At 47.3% G+C, this 20,067-nt stretch overlaps 1 non-coding gene across 1 annotated transcript; it reads left to right on the forward strand.

Moving 5' to 3' along the window:
- Nucleotides 1–226: 226 nt before the first annotated feature.
- trnaq-cug (transfer RNA glutamine (anticodon CUG)) lies at nt 227–298 on the forward strand. Its single transcript has one exon. It is a non-coding gene; the product is annotated as a tRNA-Gln (tRNA).
- The last annotated feature ends 19,769 nt before the right edge of the window (nt 299–20,067 follow it).

The raw sequence follows: 20,067 nt of genomic DNA on the forward strand, positions 1-20,067 counted from the left end.
CCAGCCTGACCTGAACCTGGCCTGACCCTACCCGAGTCCAAAAGCCAGACACGGAAGAGCGACCCGACATGACCCGAACCCGACACAGGTCGTCAGGTCCCGTCGGGTTCAGGTCGGGTGGCAGGCCTTTTCAGAGTGGAGGTCAGATGAGGATTGAATTAATTTCAATCACTGAATCTAAACAAGAAGTAAATCTGCCAGGAATGGAATATTTTGCATTATCTGTGAGCTTGTGGCACAACGGTAGCGCGTCTGACTCTGGATCAGAAGGTTGCGTGTTCAAATCACATCAGGCTCAGTTATGTTTTACAGCAGCTCAAGTTCCTGGATTTTATATCAGGAGAGAATTCAATCTTTTGGAATGTTCAGTGAATGGTTGAATTTCAAGATCAACTTTAACAGATTAAAGTCCTGATTTCTGGTTCCGTTCCATTTCCATGCTCAGTTCTTATTTCACACTGTTTTATATCAGAACAATGTTTCAGGGATGTGATGTGTCCATTGTTTGTACAATTGCTCTGTCACCCAGTGTGAGAAATAAAACACAAGCCGCCCAGCGTGCGGCTCAAACCCATACCTGGCTCTGTCTATAGGCCACTTAGTTCAGTTGGTTAGGACGCAGTGTTGATAACAACAAGGCTGTGGATTTGATCCCCATGTGTGCTGTCACATGGTCACTCAATAATTTGACACATTTTTGTTACACTTAAAATCCAACTTTTAGATACAAACAAGTTTACATAAAATGTCAGAGGAAACTTATTTTGAATAACACCCATTGTATCTTTGTCACTGGTCTGGAGTAACACAGAATTCTTTCCAATTATCTTCCGTTTGCTGATAAACGTTGAACTCGTGGCCTGTTCTCGTTAATGGTCACGAGCAACAAAAACAGACAGAGCGAGTCTGACCACCCAGAGATGTGGAAAAGGCTTCAGTTTGGGACAAATGCAGCAAATCAAATGTTCACCCGGCCCCGAGAGAGTCAAAAACTGGGGAAAAGGACACAGAGAGATAGAAAATAAGCTACAGCAGACAATGTAAATATTTCCCATCCTTGATATCTCTCTATTCCAATCCAACCTTCAGAGTTGGGTAAATAATTTCAGTGTAAATTGTGCAGCTCAAGAGTCAAAACCAAATGGCGATGCAGAATAAAGGAGAACTGCCAAAACCCCAGATTGAACCAGGGATCTTCAATCTAACACTCTCCCAACTGAGCTATTTCAGTCACACAGACTTGGGATGATAAGTGGCAAGTACCATTCGCACCACACAAGTGCCAGGCAATGAATATCTCCAACAAGAGAGAATCTAACCATCTCCCCTTGACATTCAATAGCATTACAATCACTGAATCCAGCACTATCAACATTATAGGGGTTACCATGGGGAGCCATACAAATAACGTAGCTACAAGAGCAGGTCAGAGGCTTGGAATCCTGAGGCGAGTAATTACAGTGCAGCTGTTGGCTCCACCCCAGGGGCTGAATTTGTTCTGTAAACCATGAAGCAGCTTCCTCTCAAATCCCAGGTTTATCAATAAATCCTCTTACAGGGCGGCGCAGTGGTTAGCACCGCAGCCTCACAGCTGCAGGGACCTGGGTTCGATTCCGGGTTCTCCCTGTGCCTGCGTGGGTTTTCTCCGGGTGCTCCGGTTTCCTCCCACAAGCCAAAAAACTTGCAGGTTGATAGGTAAATTGGCCATTATAAATTGTCACCAGTACAGGTAGGTGGTAGGGAAATATAGGGACAGGTGGGGATGTTTGTTGGGAATATGGGATTAGTGGAGGATTAGTATAAATGGGTGGTTGATGTTCGGCACAGACTCGGTGGCCCGAAGGGCCTGTTTCAGTGCTGTATCTAAAATCTAATCTAAATCTAAAAAGCCCCAAAGTGTGATATATTCCTCTCACTCATCCATGACTCTTGACTCCCCAAAGCCTGTCCACCATCCACAAGGCACAAGTCAAGAGTGTGATGGAATACTCTCCACTTGCCTGGATGGGTGCAATTCCAACTCAAGAATCTCAACACCGCCAGGACAAAGCAGCCCGCATGATTGGCACCCCATCTGCAAACATTCACTCCCTCCACCATCGACGCACAGTTGCAGAGTGTGTACCGTCTACAAGATGCACTGCAGCAATGCACCACGACTCCTTAGACAGCACCTTCCAAACCCAGCGACCTTTACCACCTAGAAAGGTAAGGGCAGCAAATGCAGGGGATACCACCACATGCAAGTTCCCCTCCAAGCCACACACCATCCTGACTTGGAACTATATCGCCGTTCCTTCACTGTCGCTGGGTCAAAATCCTGGAACTCCCTTTCTCACAGCACTGTGGGTGTACCTACCCCACATGGACTGTAATGGTTCAAGAACGCAGCTCACCACCACTTTCTCATGGGCAATAAATGCTGGCCTAGCCAGCGATGCCCACATCGCATGAATGAATGAATGAAAAAGTGAAGTATCCCTTGTGTCATTGTTTTGGTAGAAAATATAACCCTGGTGGAATTGCCCCTCCCAATCACACCTCACTTCATAGAACATAGAAAATGGAGTAAATTTATGGCACAGAATGAGACCATTTAGCAATCGTGTCTGTGCCAGCTGAAAAAGAGCATTCCAGCCCAATCCCACTTTCCAGGTCTTGGGAATGGGATCTGAACAGATCTCAGAGCTCACATTATGTGAATGTTCTGTTGAAGTATTGGTGAGCTGATATACCAGGGGAGATTCACACTGTTAGACACAGTGTGAAATACATTCAAGTATTTATAAAACATTGTAACATGTGAGTAATATTCCCCATTGATTTCTCAGCACTGATGGATTGTGAAGTGGGAGACAGCCAGAAGTCTCACTGATTCACACTGACCATGAGCTGAAAATGAAATGAGATAAATTTCAATCTTCAGCAGCGAGTTGCTGCAGAGAGGTAAGAGTCCTGAATCAAGGAGAGACTTTCTCATACTGCTGTTGAATTTCATTTCAAACAGTCCTTGAACTCTCTGCCGAGGAATTCAGAGCTGGAGAATGCCTGTAAAATCAGCCTAAAAAGGAAATAAAAAACACCCATCGTGGGGCTCAAACTCAAAAACTTGAGATTCAGAGTTTCATGCTTTCATCGACTGAGCTCACCAGGCCTGAGACAGTGTCCCCGTCCTGTCTGTTATTGGACGGTGCAGCTGTTGCCTCCACCCCAGGGACTGAATTTGTTCTGTAAACCATGAACCAGCTTCCTCTCAAATCCCAGGTTTATCAGTAAATCCTCTTAAAAAGCCCCAAAGTGTGATATATTCCTCTCACTCAACCAGAATAAAAGTTACATCTTTTGCTCTTTTTACCTTCCAAACATTGACTTCTATTTTTCTCAGCATTTATTTCTCTCTCTTTTTTATATTGTGCATTTCCTAATAAACATTTCATTTCAATTATTTATGAGGGATGAAATGAACAGAAGAGATTTTCTGCAATGGTACCAGGGGTGTGGGACAGAGTGAGTGGTTCAGATCTGGATTACACTGCCTGAGAGTGCTGGAGGCAGATTCAATCGTGGTTTTCAAAAGGGAATTGGATAAACACCTGAATAGAGAAAATTTGCAGGGTTACAATGAAAGGGCAGAGGAGTGGAATTAGCTGATTTGCTCTTGCAAAGAGCTGTCATGGACATGATGGACTGAATGGTCTCCTTCCGTCCTGTAACCATTTGATTCCTTGATTCTAACTCTGTCAAAGTTGTTCTGAACTTGCTCTGCTCCAAGGAGAACAACCCCAGCTTTTCCAGTCTGAAGTTATGAGGAACCATGGGGAACCCACTGTAAACCTTCCTCCAGACAGAAATACAACTGTTCACCACTACACTGTGACCCAGCTGTTCACAAAATACATCAATGATTCGGATGTGGGGACCAAATGTAGTATTTCCAAGTTCGCAGATGACACAAAACTAGGTGGGAATGTGTGTTATGAGGAAGATGCAAAGCGGCTTCAAGGGGATTTGGACAGACTTAGTGAGTGGACAAGACAGTGGCACATGGAATATAATGTGTAAAAATGTGAGGTTATCCACTTTGGTAGGAGGAACAGATGTGCAGATTATTTCTTAAATGGTAAGAGATTAGAAAGTGCAGATGTACAAAGGGGCCTGGGTGTCCTTGTCAATAAGTGACTGAAAGCTAACATGCAGGTGCAGCAAGCAATTCAGAAGACGAATGATATGTTAGCATCTATCACAAGAGGATTTGAGTACAGGAGTAGTGAAGTCTTGCTTCAATTGTATATAACCTTGGTTGGTCTGCAGTTTGGAATACTGTGTGCAATTTTGGTCCCCTTACCTTAGGAAGGATATCATTGCCATAGAGGGAGTGCAATGAAGGTTCACCAGACTTGTTCCCGGGATGGCAGGACTGTCCTATGAAGAGAGATTGGGGAAACGGGGCCTGTATTCTCTAGAGTTTCAAAGAATGAGAGGTGATCTCATTGAAACTTACAAAATATTTAAAGGGATAGACAGGGTAGATGAAGTTTTTCCTCCGGTTGAGGAGTCTAGAACCAGGGGACACAATTTCAACAGAAGGGGAAAGCCAGGTAGGACAGAGACCAGGAGAAATTTCTTTACTCAGAGGGTTGTGAATCTTTGGAATTCTCTACCCCAGAGAGCTGTGGAAGCTCAGTCATTGAGTATGTTTAAAGCAGAGATTGACAGATTTCTAAATACAAATGACATAGGGGATATGGAGATAGTGTGGGAAAAAGGCATTGAAGTGGATGATCAATCATCATCATATTGAATGGCGGGGTGGTCTCAATGGGCTGAATGGCCTACTCCTGCTTCTATATTCCTATCAGTCTGCTAACTTCATATGCATGCTGTCATTGTCCCTTTTATTCCATGGGCTTCAGTTTTACTGGCAGTCTAGTATGTGACATCATCAAGAAGGTTTTCAATAAGTTAAATAAGGAGAAATTGTTTCCAGTGGCAAAAGGGTCAGTAACCAGAGGATGTATTTATCAGGTGATTGAGAAAAGAACCAGAGGCGAAATGAGGAATGATTTTTTATACAGTGATGTGTTGTGATCTGGAATGCACTGTCTGATCAGGACTTGAAAGCAGATTCAGTAGTAACTTTGAAAAGCAATTGGGATAAATACTGGAAGGAAAAATGTACGGATTACAGGAAAAAGCTGAGCAGCAGGACTAATTGGATAGCACAACCAAAGAGACAGCACTGACACAATGGACCAAATGGTCTCCTTCTTTGGGTATCAGTCTATGGTTTTATGAACATAACGTTGATACAATTCGCTGAGTTGGAAGGGAAGTGAACCCAGATTCCGGGTATTCTAAACACCAGACCCAAACCAACTGAACAAGCCTGTTGTTTAATCTCTGTTTTTCACACCAGCTTCTCCTCGCTCTTTCTGTGTTTCCAGCCTGGTCTGTTCCTTTGACCTTCATTCCTGACACTTTATTGAGAACGGCCAATTGGAATGGAATACATTGGAATGGATTTTTCTGTCGGCGGCTGACATGGAGGGCAGACTTCGCACATCCACACGGCAAGAAGGCATTTCAAGTATTTATGAGTCCAATTGTCAGCAATTTTATTCACTGGATCCAATTGAACTAATAGCACACGGGAACCACGGGGCTTCAGAGCCTCGCCTGGTTAAAGGAGGTGACTGGGAGGTGGGAGCTGATTGTTGGCTTCACTGGGAAGCTGTCGGGTGAGGTAGCGTAACTTGGCAGCAAGGGTGGAGGGGGAAAGGGCATCCGGAATCACTGTCAGGAGTGGGGGCCAATGTGCCAGCTCTGCAGGAGGAGCTACACCAGGGTGCCATTGAGGCAGTGCCACCTCAATGAGGGTAAAAGTGAGTGGGTAAAGAGTGAGGTAAATGTGGCTGGGTGTTGTTTACTGTGAAGGCCTTGCACTCAGGGAGGGGCTACCTGTCATGGGCCTCATTCACCCTGGATTCGAGGCTCCCATTGAGGAGGAGTAGAGAGGGAGGGAGGGAAGGGCAGGCACCAGCAGGGACACCACAGCAGCTTGGGTGCCCACAGGAAGGCCAGCCTCGAACAGGAGGCTGGAGAAGGAGGCAGAGGAACACGTCAGCCAAGGTTCGACTACCGACAGATGTCCGAGTGACAGTGTCTCCACAGACTGCACCTCTCCACGGAGGTTGTCACTGATCTCTCTGCCATGATGCAGCTGTGCCCCATGGGACTTGGTGGGCACCTGATGCCGGTGTCACTGAAGGTCACTGTGCCACTGAACTTCTCGATGACCAGATCATTGCGGGGATCCACTGGAGATATGTGTGGAATCTCACAGTCTGTGGTGAATCAGTGCATCAAGGAGGTCACCAATGTCCTGTTCAGGAGGGCCGGTGACTATGTGCACATCGATCCAATCAGTCACGCTAAGAGGGCTATAGGATTCAGGGCCATCGCTGGATTTCCCCCGGTGTAGGGTGTCATTGACTGCACCCATGTGACCATCAAGGCTCCTGCAGACCAGCCAGCACCCTTCAACAGGAAGGGCTTCCATTTGCTCAGTGTGCAACTGGTCTGTGACCATCACAAATGGATCCATTAGGTGTGTGCACAAATCCCGGGAAGCAGCCACAACGCCTGCATACCAAGGCAGTCGCAGGTGCCAGAACTTTTCCGTGGCCCCATGCGCTTTCTGAGATGGATCCTTGGAGACAAGGGCAACCCAGTGAGGATATGAGTACTGACGCCTGTGAGGAATCCACACAAGGATGCAGAGGAGAGGTACAAAACCTGCTGCGGGTCAACCCGAGTGACCATCAAGGAGGCCATTGGTCTCCTGAAGATGAGATTGAAGCGCCTGGATTGTTCCAGTGGAGTCCTTCAGTATGTCCCGGCGAGGGTCTCGTATATCGCGGTGGTTTGCTGTGCACTGTGGCATTACAGAGGGGTGAGGTGTTGACTCGTGAGGAGATCATGGAGTGTGATATCTCCTCTGATGGTGAGGATGTGGAGGAGGATGCTGCTCAGGCAGTGCCAGATGAAGGACCTCAGGCACAGCAGGAAAGCCACCATGAGAAACACACAAGGGAGACATGAGACACCCTTATACATTCACGTTTCCTTTGAGCCTTACCACCTTCTGGAACCAAGTCAATAAAGTCTTAGCTTTGATCAGCCCTGTTGTCACCTCCTTCCTTCTGCACTACAGGGCCCAGGTACACATCGCACAGTGGCAAGGCCGAAGCTTTGTGAACTCAGGGCTTGGTCCCTCACTTCCAGCCCCTTGGGAGGAAGGGTTTAAATGAAGTCCCAAAGGGCATCAACAATTAGAAGGACAGAGTGAGAGAACATCATTTCTTTATTCTGTGTGACACCAAACACAACCCTATCCATCTGGAATGTACATTCACCCGTGAACCCCTCAGTGAATCTAGGTGCTCTTCTTAAATCTTTTCCGGGTGCTCCTACGTGGTGCTCCCCCTGCTCTGGCAGCTGAGGTGGAGACAGGCTGCTGACCTTGCTGCCCCATGGCTTGGGATGACATTGGTGGCCGTCCTCTTGCTGCCTCAGGCCTGGAGGGCCCCGGCACACTAAGGGCCTCCTGCACAGGTACAGGGACCCCCCTCTGTCATCGAGGATGATGGAGACACTGGCATCACTGGTGTCACTGGCAGAGGGACTTTCGAGCTACTGTCCACACCAGGAGCACCCTGAGAGGAGACCCCAGATGTAGCAGCCAGCTGCTCCTCCCCCTTATAAGACACACTTGTACCTCCCTGCTGACCTGAGAGGGACGTGGACCTGGTGGAGAATTCAGGTGCCTCGTCCCCCCTCTCACCTTGTCACCGCTGGATGGAGCTCATGGACAAAGTGATGGAGTGCAGGTCTGCGAACATCTCTGGCAGCCACTGATTGATCGGCTGGATCTGGCTCTCCATGAGAGTCACCAATCTCTCAATGGAGGAAGCCAGACACACCCCCATCAGAGACAGTGCAGCACCCAAGGCCTGGATGGACTCCTCCACCATCCTTGTTTGGGTACACATAGCCTCTGGCAACTCTGCCAGATGTTACCTGACCTCTCGCTGCAGCTGCGGTATTTCCCGTGCTGCTGGTGACACCCGAGGCATGTCATCAGCCTGAGGCTCAGTGTGGGCCTGGCCTCCCACAGACCACCAACTGTCAGTGGCCTCGGCTGTCACAGCCTCCGTCAGCTGCCCGGGCCTGTCTGTGAAGTGCTCATCAGTTTGCGTGAGCGTTTCTGTTCTGGTGGAGGGTGCAGGGGAATGATGTGATGGTGCACCATGTGAGGCTCCCTCCTCCTCCTCAGACGTGTCCGGCTGTCTCCCAGTCTCTCCAGCGCTTTGCTTTTGTCGTTCATCCGGGCCTTCATGAGAAAACAGGGACATTGAAGGGTTACGGTCTGCCCATCGTGACATTCCAACCACCCCTACTGTGCAGCTCCATTGATGCAGTGGTGAACAGATGAGCAGTGTGGCTCCTTTGCAGCGGATGCTCACTTGTGCCCCAGGAGATGTTCACTCACTCTCTTGGGTAGATGCCCCTGTCTCTCCATCAGCTATGGAGCTGCTGCTTTGCTGCCCTGCCTGTTCCATGGCCTCCTCCTCCATCGGGATGAGGACACGGAGATAAGGCACTCCACCGCCAGTCTTGACACGCTCTTTCCAATTGTGGGATGTCTTCTCCTGCAGACACAATGATGAACAAAGTTAGTCTCCCAGCGGGGACAAGCCCGACATCTCTGATGGTGATAGTCCAGCAGTCCATGATGTGGACACACATATGCCTCCTGCATGCGGCCCCTCTCGAGGGACTGTGTGAGGTTATATAATGACTGACGTGTGCCTCTCCTGCTGCCCTTCCCCAATACACATGACTGGGTGGTCACTCCCTTTCCACTAAACATTCCCTCTCACTCTGCCACATGCAATGTCCAAACGGTCCAAAGTGTTTTGAGTTGTCGCCTGAGCAACCTGGATCAGGTCATTGACCCACTTCCTGCACTGGATCCATGTCCTGGGGGTGAACCCATGGCTGCTGACCTCACCTACTATCTCCAGCCAGCTTTGCTTGGTCAGGTGGACAGGTCTCCACCTCCCATCCCTGGGGAAGAGGATCTTGCAACTTTCTCTTGCCACCTGGAGGAGAACCTGCAGGGAGGCATCGCTAAACCGTGGCACCATGGTCACTGCAGGCTCGCATTCAGCTCCTTATCCATCAGGCAACAGAGGCAGCAGAACGGGTCCTGGGGCATCAGAGGCAGCAGAACTGTTCCTGGGACAGCAGATGGCTCTCAGGAAGACATTCCTTTAAACCAGGCAGCAGTGAATGCAGGGCTGGCAGCCCTTTAAATATGGTGCCAGCACCTGCCGTTCTTTCAGATGTCAGTGTCATCGGCACCTCATTCCCTACCTCTGGTCCTTGTTTACATAGGCCCCACGCCTCCCCTTCATTAATTTGTCGGCTGCTCCGTGATCGGAGTCGGTCGGCCACATTTCACTCGTGTGGTGACGACACCCGCTTCCGGTGCCTCTGCCGAGAGCCGCACCGTTAGTTTAAAATTCAGCCCATGGGGTCAAGAGTGGAAAATCTCCCCTCTGATTCTCTCTACTTAAACTGATGGAGACACCAAAGTAAAACTGATGAAACCAGGGATTGTATTCTGGTTCTTCAATCTAGTGTTCTCCCAACTGAGCTATTCCATCCTCACTGTGAGCTCATCTTCATTGGAGACAAATATAACTCCAGGCGGAATTTCCCCACCCGTTCATTCCTCACTTCAGGGGAATGGGAACCGACCAGATCGCGGAACTCAGATTATGTTAATGTTCTGCTCTTGATATCTTCATATTATTTTGCGTTTGAGCCACTTTTAATCAGGTTCACGGACAAATTCTTCCATCATCCCTTCTCCCACATTCTCTCTCTCTCATTCATTCTTTATTCCTCACAATCCAGAAAGGGTTAGGAATCAGAGCTCACCCCCAAACCCTCTGCACACAGACCTCTGTCTGTCACCCTGTTTGCTCCAAGATCCAAGAGACCAGTCAATAAATTACACTCTTCATAAACACTATATAGAGCAGGAAGGGCCTGTGCTCAGTGAGCTGATCTCACCTTGTGCCTTCCTGAGACCCACACACAGAGCAGGACAGGCTTAGGCCTCATCCCCGCCCTGTGCACAATTAGCGGATCTCAGCCAAAAGATTTTGATAAGGTTCCACACAAGAGGCTTCTCTATAAGATTAAAGTCCCTGGTATCAGTGGTAATATATTGATCTGGATTGGGAACTGACTGGCACGACGTAGGCAGAAAGTAGTTACAGATGGATCTGGATCTGTTTGGAGACCAGTTACCAGTGGTGTCCCACAGGGATCGGTGTTGGGTCTGTTGCTCTTTATTATTTATATTAATGATCTGGATGTAGGTGAAGGGGGCACCATCTGTAAATTGACAGATGATTTGAAGATCTGTGCGAGTGTTCAGACTGCAGACGATGCTCGACTGTTTCAGGCTGATCTTAATGTGTTGGGAGATTGGGTTCAGGACTGGTAAATGATGTTTAATTTGGGTAAGTGCAGTGTTACTCATGTGGACAGGGCGAATGCTCAACATTCATACACCCTTCAGGGAAAAATATTAAAGCAGGTGGAGAAAGAAAATAATTTTGAGCAGAGATCTGGATGTTCTAGTGCACAGATCTCTAAAGGTACAGCAGCAATGCTGTGAAGTGATAGCTGGAGCAAATAGGGGGTTGGGCTGCATTCAGAGGATAACTGCATATAAGATGGGGCATATTCTTTCATGGGATGTGAGCGACACTGGCAAGGCCAGAATTTGTTACCCATCCCTAATTGTCCTTGACAAGATGGCGGTGAGCTGCCTTCTTGAATTGCTGCACTCCATGTGGTGTAGGTACACCCACAGTGTTGTTAGGAAGGGAGATCCAGGATTTTGACCCAACATCAGTGAATGAACAGCGATCTTGTTGCAGATCAGATGGTGTGTGACTTGAAGGGGAACTTGCAGATGGTGGTGTTTCCATGCATCTGCAGCCCTTGTCCTTCAAGGTGGTGGAGGTCTTCGGTTTGGAAGGTGTTTTTGAAGGAGCCTTGGTGAGTTGCAGCAGTGCATCTGGCAGATGGTACACACTACTGCCACTGTGCGTCAGTGGTGAAGGGAGTGAATGTTTAAGGTGGTGAATGGGGTGACAATCAAGGCAGCTGCTTTGTCCCGAACAGTGTCGAGTTTCTAGAGTATTGTTGGAGCTGCACTCATCCTGGCTTGTGCCTTGTAGATGGTGGACAAGTTTTGGAGAGTCAAAAATCACAAAATTATGACAGTGCAGAAGGAGGCTATTCGGCCCATTGTCTCTGCATAGAATCATTGAACATAGAAAGTTTACAGCACAGGAAGGCCAAAAATCGGGCAACCCAGCGGAATCCCATTGTCCAGCATTTGGACCGTAGCCCTGCAGGTTCAGGTACTTGAGGTGCACATCCAGACTCCTCTTAAATGAGTTGAGGGTTTCTGCCTCAACTACCCTTTTAGGCAGTGAGTTTCAGACCCCTCGCACCCTCTGGGTGAAAAAACGGTTCCTCATCTCCCCTCTAATCGTTCAACGAATCACTTTAAATCTATGCCCCTTAGTCATTGACCTCCCTGCTAAGGTAAATAGACCCTTCCCATCCACTCTATCCAGACCCCTCACAATTTTATACATTTCAATCAAATCTCCCCTCAGCCTCCTCTATTCAACCCCAGCCGATCCAATCTTTCCTCATCGTTGCATTTTTCCAGAGCTGGCAACATCCTCGTAAATCTCCTCTGTAACCTCTCGAGTGCAACTACATCCTTTCTGTAATGAGGTGACCAGAACTGCACACAGAACTGAAGTTGTGGCCTAACTAATGATTGATACAGTTCCAGCATAACCTCCCTGCTCTGATATTCTATCCCTCGGCTAATAAAGGAAAGGATTCCATAAGCCTTCTCAACCAACTTATCAACCTGTCCTGCTACTTTCAGGGATCTGTGGACATTCACTTCAAGGTCCCTCACTTCCTCTAGACCTCTCAGTATTCACCCATTAATTGTGTATTCCTTTGCCGTGTTTGACCTCACCAAAGGCATCACCTCACACTTCTCCAAGTTGAATTCCATTTGCCACTTTTCTGCACACCTGACCAGTCCATTTTTCCAGCTCTCCTAATGAGCATTTCACCTCGTGCCGAGAGCTGAATTATTCATTGCAGAATTCTCACTGTCTGTTTTACCTTTGGTGCCACAGTATTTATATGAATGGTCCAGTTAAGCTTGTGTCTATGGTTACCCCCAGGATGTTGATGGTGGGGGGGGATTCAGCGATGGTAATGCTGTTGAACGTCAAAGGGAGATGGTTACATTCTCTCTTGTTGGAGATGGTCATTGCCTGGTACTTATGTGGTGTGAATGTTACTTGCCACTTAGCAGGCCAAGCCTGAATGTTGTCCAGGTCTTGCTGCTTCTGGACACGGACTCCTTCAGTTTCTGAGATGTCCGGAATTTGTCTTTTTATGAAACCTTGGTCAGGCCTCACTTGGAATATTGTATCCAGTCTTGGTCTCCTCACATGATGGGTGCTATTGAGGCTTTTGACAGGGTACAGAGGAGAGACATTAAACTAATTCCCAGTGTAAGACATCTTCGTTATCAAGTTAGACTTAAAGAGTTGGAACCCTACACCTTAGAGAAACCTAGATTGAGGGGTGATCCAATTGAGGTTCATAAGTAATGAAGGGTCCAATTTAGCATGGGAGAGGAGTCATAATTGTATATTGTAAAAGGCCAGATGTAACCCGGATCACATTAAATTTCATTTTCAGCAACGGGTTAATGAACCAGGCGGGCTGAGTGGTTAAGGTGTTGGACTTAAAATCCAATGAATATATGTCTGTGTGTGTTCAAACCCCACTCCTGGTATCTGTGCCGGCCAAATGTTACTTGTTGTTTCCCTGACTTTTGCCTTGCACCATCATCTCTTCTGTCATTTAATCACTCCTGCCTTCCAACCGATCACAGCTTCCTATTATTTGCCCCAGCACCGTTCCTTGTCTCTGCACTTGCTTATCAGCTGGGAAACCTTGAACTTAATCTCCTCTGTCCCCTCACAATGACCTTCTCATCTTTCCTGAACTGTGGTTCCTCACAGGATCCGCTGCCTCTCCGACTCCCCTCCAGGGGAAACTGAAGGCCCTGAGCCTGGGTCTTGCTTTCTACGCTTGCTGGTAGTTGAGTCCTTGCATGTCTAGACTCCTCCAGGAAGGGCTTGCCATAATCTTCCAATCTTCCCTGGATAAGGGGATTGGAGAGTGGCAAATGACACCCTTATTCAAGAAAGGGTGTAAGGACAGTCCAAGCAACTCCATGCCAGTTAATTTAACATCAATGCTGGGTAAGGTTTCAGAAATGTTAATCAGGGAAAATATCAATGGACATTTAGAGAGGTTTGAGTTAATTAAGGATATCCAGCATGGATTTGTAAAAGGCAGATCATGCTTCACTAATCTAATTGAATTTTTTGATGAAGGAGCAAAGAAGTTTGATGAAGGAAATGCAGTGGATGTTGTTTCTATGGATTTCACGAAAGCATTTGATAAGGTATCACATAAAAGGCTGGTTAACAAAATTGAGGCTCATGGAATAGGAGGGTCAGTGTCCAATTGGTTAAAAAATTGGATTAAGGGCAGAAACAAGCAAGTTGTGTTAAAAGGTTTCTTTTCAGACTGGGGGATGGTCGACGGTGGTGTTCCCCGAGGGTCAGTGCTGGAATCACTGCTTTTCTTGCTATGTATAAAATATGTGGATCTTGGAATACGGAACAGAATCTCAAAATTTGCTGACAATACCAAACTTGGAGGTGAGGCAAACAGTGAGGATGATATGAACCGCCTGCAATAGGACATAGATAGGCTAGCAGAATGAGCAGAGAGGTGACGGATGGAATTTAATACTGTTAAGTGTGAGGTGATGCATTTTGACAGAAGGAATAGGGAGAGGCAATGTATCCTTAATGGCACAGTTCTAAAGAGTGTTCAGGGACAGAGGGACCTGGGGATGCATGTGCATCGATCTTTGCAGGTAGCAGGGCATATTGAGAGAGTAGTAGTAAAATATATGGCATCTTGGGCTTTATACAAACATACAAGCATACGAACATATGAATTAGGAGCAGGAGTAGGCCACTGGGCCCTTCCAGCCTGCTCCGCCATTCAATAATTTCATGGCTGAACTGATGACCCACATTTCCAGCTACCCCTGACCACCCCCTTGCTTATCAAGAATCTATCTACATCTGCCTTAAAAATATTCAAAGACTCTGCTTCCACTGCGTTTTGAGGAAGAGAACTGCAAAGACTCACAACCCTCTAAGAGAAAGAAATTCTCCTCATCTCTGTCTTAAATGGGCGACCCCATATTTTTAAACAGTGACCCCTAATTTTAGATTCTCCCACAAGAGGAAACATCCTTTGTACATCCACCCTGTCAAGACCCTCAGGATCTTATGTGTTTCAATCAAGTTGCCTCTTACTCTTCTAAAATCTGGTGGAGACAAGCCAAGCCTGTCCAATTTTTCCTTGTAAGACAGCCCACCATTCCAGGTATTTGTCCAGTAAACCTTCTCTGAACTGCCTCCAATGCATTCACATCCTTCCTTAAATAAGGAGACCAGTTCTGTAGACAGTACTCCAGATGTGGTCTTACCAATGCCCTGTATAGCTGAAGCATAACCTCCCTACTTTTGTATTCAATTCCCCTCGCGATAAACACGAGCATTCTATTAGCTTTCCTAATTTCGTGCTGTACCTGCATACTAACCTTGTGCGATTCATACACGAGGACACCCAGATCCCTCTGCATCTCAGGGCTCTGCAATCTCTCACCATTTAGATAATATGCTTCTTTTTTATTCTTCCCGCCAAAGTGGACAATTTCACACTTTTCCACATTTTACTCCATTTGCCAGGTTGTTGCCCACTCACTAAACCGATCTACATCTCTTTGTAGCCCCCTTATAAGAACATAAGAAATAGGAGCAGGAGTAGGCCATTCAGTCCCCAAAGCCTGCCCCACCATTTAATAAGATCAGGGATGATTTGCCCCAGGCCTCAACTCCTCTTTCGTGCCAGCTCCTCATAGCCCTCAACTCCCCAATATTTCAAAAATCTATCTACCTCCTCTTTAAATGCTTTCAGTGATTTAGCCTCCACAACTCTCTGGGTAGAGAATTCCAGACATTCACTACCCTCTGAGAGAAGAAATTCCTTTGCATCTCAGTTTTAAATGACTGTCCCCTTATTCTGTAACTATGTCACCTAGTTTGAGATTCCCCCACTAGTGGAAACATCTACCCTGTCAAGCCCCCTCAGAATCGAAACATTTCAATAAGATCACCCTTATTCTTCTAAACCTTAATGTATAAAGGCCTAACTTGTTAGCCATTCTTGATAAGTCAACCCCTTTCTCCCAGGAATCAGCCGAGTGAATCTCTTTTGACTGTATCCAATGCCAATATATCCTTTCTTAAATACGGGGACCAAAACTGTACACAGCACTCCAGGTGTGGCCTCACCAACACCCTGTACAGCTTTAACAAGACTTCCCTATTTTTAAACTCTAGCCCCCTAGCAATAAAGGCCAAAATTCCATTTGCCCTCTTAATTACTTGCTGCACCTGCATGCTAACTTTTTGTGTTTCAATCACAAGAACACCCAGATCCCTCTTTTTTGGAGTCTCTGTCTATTTATATAATAGTCTGCATTTTGATTCTTCCTACCAAAGTTTATGACCTCACACTTTCCTACATTAAACTCCATCTGCCAAGTTTTTGCCCACTCACTCAACCTATCTATATCCCCTTGGAGATTCCTTATGTCTTCATGACAACATGCCCTACCTATTTTTGTATCATCAGCAAATTTGGATATATTACACTCTGCCCCCTCCTCCATGTCATTAATATAGATAGTAAATAATTGAACTCCAAGCACTGATCCTTGTGGCACTCCACCAGTCACATCCTGCCAATGAGAAAATGGCCCATTTATGCCTACTCTTTGTTTCAAGGAATTGGTAACTCGTGTGTGCATCATCACTTCAGGAAGTGATGTCATACAGTATGTGACAGAGTAGGAGATGGGATGATCCCCGGTAAGATGTGCCTGTAATACTCTCCTGTAAATTGTATATAGTATTGTCAGTCTTCAATAAGAAAGTCAAATTATTTGTTGGCGTTGATCAGTGTGTGATTGGTAAGTCTGTGTGATGAACAGGGGTTGGCAACATGTCTGTACATGGACACCAGTGTCCACGTTAAAACAGTTCGGTCCGTGACTGATAATTTCAGGGATGAGAAATTTCCCATTGGCTTCTTCTTCCAGACCAGTCTGACTTTCAATCAAATCGCAGCCGTCAGTTTCACAGCTGACAGGTCCTGAGAGCAGAGACAACGTTTCAGAACCTCGGACAAGTTCGGAGCTTTCCGGAAGTTCTGATTTCATTTAAAAGCCCTCCAGAAAAACCCGAGCTTGTCCGAGTTTCGGAAGTGCTGTCTCTGCTCAAAGCACCTGTCAGCTGTGAAACTGACGGCTGCGATTTTTAAAAAAAGACTAACCATAAAGCTGAGAGTTCTCGCTCTCTGCAACTGTCAGAGAGAGGGAGAGAGAGAGAGGAGAGTAAGAGGGAGAGAGGAGACCGGGGGTGGGTGTCGGCAGAGAGAGGGGCAGAGAGAGAAAGGACAACCTGAAAGGTTTACCCCGTATCCTTAGATTATGACCCCTGGTTCTGGACTCACACCCAAATCCCATGAACGAATAAAAAAAGTCACAACTGTGATTGGCTCTTGTAGCGGACTCTGGTTAACAGACAATATTCGGAGCGCCGGCCCCAGACTGTTTAACACTGACTGAGCTGAGAAAATACAACTCACCCCCGAGAATCCGCAGCACAGACCGAGCGGAGGGGAAAACCTGTCCTGGGAACTCGACATTCAGGGAACAGTTTGTCCTGTGAATATGCAGATGTGAATATTGTGGAAGAGAGATTGTATTAAAGGGGAGGGCGGGTTAGTCTGAAGCCACTGTGTTTGTGGGTCCGCTCTCATCGCCGGATTTCAGAGTCATTCTTGTGTAAAATCAAATGATTTTCCAGTCAAAGAACCGCCCTGCTCCCTGCTCAGCCCCAAAGTGGGAATTCGGAATCATTTTTTTTAATTTCAAGATTTCAGTTGAAAAGTAGAGAACATGTCAGCGAGGGGTGAGAGAGGGCGGTCAGTGCAGCAATAAAACCAGGTTAAATGGAAAATGGAGTCCTCAATCCTAGTGAAAGCTTTTCAACAGCAAACATACTGGAGTGAGAGACAGGAAAGATCTAGTCTGGAAGTCTGGAGTCCCTGAATTTCAATGGAATTGTAGAGTTTGTGAGGAGAGAGAAACACAGAGAGACAGCAGGAGCCGAGAGCTGACAGCAGCTTGTCTCCGCCCCGTCCTCTCTCTGCCTTGAAGTTGCTCTGTGCCACCATCACCGGCTTCATTTCTGACCCAGTTCACACTGACAGTGAGAATTTGTGCAGAGTCCCGGACATGACCGACAGTGCAGCAGCCCAAACGGTTCCTCCAGCCGCCGCCGCCGCCCAAGTCAAGACCCCCAAGAAGAAGAAGGCGGCTCCCCGGAACAAGCCAGCCGGTCTCCCGTTGGGCGAACAGATCCTCAAGATTGTGCCGGCTTTCAGCGATCGCAAGGGGATGTCCCTGGCCGCCATAAAGAAGGCTCTGGGTAGCAGCGGTGTCGATGTGGAGAAGCTCAGGACCCAGATCAAGCAAAGTATCAAGAGGAATGTGAACAAAGGCTCCCTGGTGCAGAGCAAGGGACAGGGAGCCTCCGGCTCCTTAAAAAATCAGCAAGAAGGAAAACACAGGGAAAAGTGGGAAAGAAGGTGAAGAAACTAGCAGACAAGAAATCTTTAGTGAAGAAACCAGCAGACAAGAAATCTTTAGTGAAGAAACCAGCAACCAAGAAATCTTTAGCGAAGACACCAGCAGCCAAGAAATCTTTAGTGAAGAAACCAGCATATAAGAAATCTTTAGTGAAGAAACCAGCAGACAAGAAATATTTCATGAAGAAACTAGCAGACAAGAAATATTTCATGAAGAAACCAGCAGCCAAGAAATCTTTAGTGAAGAAACCAGCAGACAAGAAATCTTTAGTGAAGAAACCAGCAGCTAAGAAATCTTTAGTGAAGACACCAGTAGATAAGAAATCTTTAGTGAAGAAATCAGCAGCCAAGAAATCTTTAGTGAAGAAACCAGCAGACAATAAATCCTTCGTTAGAAACCAGCAGACAAGAAATCATTGGTGAAGAAACCAGCAGCCAAGAAAGTGACAACAAAGGAAGTAACAGCCAAGAAAACGAGCAGCAAGGAGGCGGCAATGCCAAATAAGGCGGTGAAGAAAGCAGTGCTTCAGAAAAAGTCTCCTGCGAAGAAGGTCAAAAAAGGCAAGAGTGCGGCGGGCGGAAAGGCGCTGAAGAAAGTGCAGACATGGAAGAGCAAGGTCAAGCCGAAAGCAGCAAAGGCTCAGAAAGCAGGGTCTGGAAAGAAGTGAAAGAGCGCGGGAAACTTGTAAACATCTGAACACAAAGGCTCTTCTCAGAGCCACCCACATCTCTCAGGAAAGAGCTGATCCCCTGATCAAATGATCCCTGTCCCGGCCCCGCCTGCAGATTCCACATGGAAATGATTTGGAGTCAATCCAGGATCCCTGGTGACTCGCTGACATTCCCTCCACCCAGCCCTTTCCCCACTCTCTGTAATAAAACAGAAGGATGTCCGACCCTCACTCTACCTGGAGATGTGTTCGGTGTAGTCTCAGTTCACAAATTCAGGGGGAGAGTCCTGTAAGGCAGCTCGGTCACTCTGACTGAAACCGCCAGTTCCCCGGGGTTGCAGACCCTGACACTGCGGGGAGAGAATCCCCGACTCTATCCCGCCGCCGGGGGAAACAGACAGCTCTGTGGCCGGAGAATAGGGAGGGCCGGGGAGAAGGCACATATTAAAGCGCTGCAATGGACTCAGCTCCTGTGTGTGCACAACTCTCACTGATTCCGTCCTCTGGGAACAGTGCGGTCTAAACAGATCAGGTTAGGAGAGAAACACACAGCCCGAGAATGGCTTCTTTCTTCCTGCATTTACTCTGTTCTGGGAGCAGATTCTCATTAAGAAGCGGCGCTCAGATCACCGGAGAGAAAAAAGAAACACAATTCAAACTGTCCAAATGAAAAACAGAGAATTAACCCGGACACTTCCATTATTAAATTAATTCATCAGCTCCGAACCAGTTCCCGTTAATGTACCGGGATAATCTCGGGATTTATCAAATCGAAGGCAGCGGGATTTATTAAATTGTTGATTCTGACACCCTGTAGTTCAGTTCTTCACTTAACTAGAGGGGGAGATGTGTGAGCAGAGAAACAGAGCGAAATCCAGAGAGGGAACTGAAAACACACCTGGCCGGATGTGAAACAGGTCAATCCACTGTTACAATAACTCCATCACTGATTCCCTCCTGACAGTAACCAGTCCTTTCACAGAGACTGTGGGTGGCTCTGAAAAGAGCCTTTGGTTTCTGAGATGACATTTTGGCCGCTTTACTTTTTCTGGGAGCTCGAGTGCTGGTTTTCTTGGGCAGCAGCACGGCCTGGATATGAGGCAGCACCCCGCCCTGAGCGATAGCCACCCCTCCCAGCAGCTTGTTGAGTTCCTCGTCGTTGCGGACGGCCAGCTGCAGGTGTCTGTGGATGATGCGGGTCTTCTTGTTGTCCCGGGCCACGTAACCGGCCAGCTCGAGGATTTCAGCGGTCAGATACTCGAGCACAGCAGCCAGATAGACCGGGGCTCCAGCACCCACACGCTCAGCATAGTTGCCCTTTCTCAGGAGCCTGTGAACACGGCCCACCGGGAACTGCAGTCCAGTCCGGGAGGAGCGAGACTTGGCCTTGGCCCGA

This window comes from Heterodontus francisci, unplaced genomic scaffold, assembly GCF_036365525.1.
Source record: "Heterodontus francisci isolate sHetFra1 unplaced genomic scaffold, sHetFra1.hap1 HAP1_SCAFFOLD_59, whole genome shotgun sequence".
Classification (NCBI taxonomy): Eukaryota; Metazoa; Chordata; class Chondrichthyes; order Heterodontiformes; family Heterodontidae; genus Heterodontus; species Heterodontus francisci.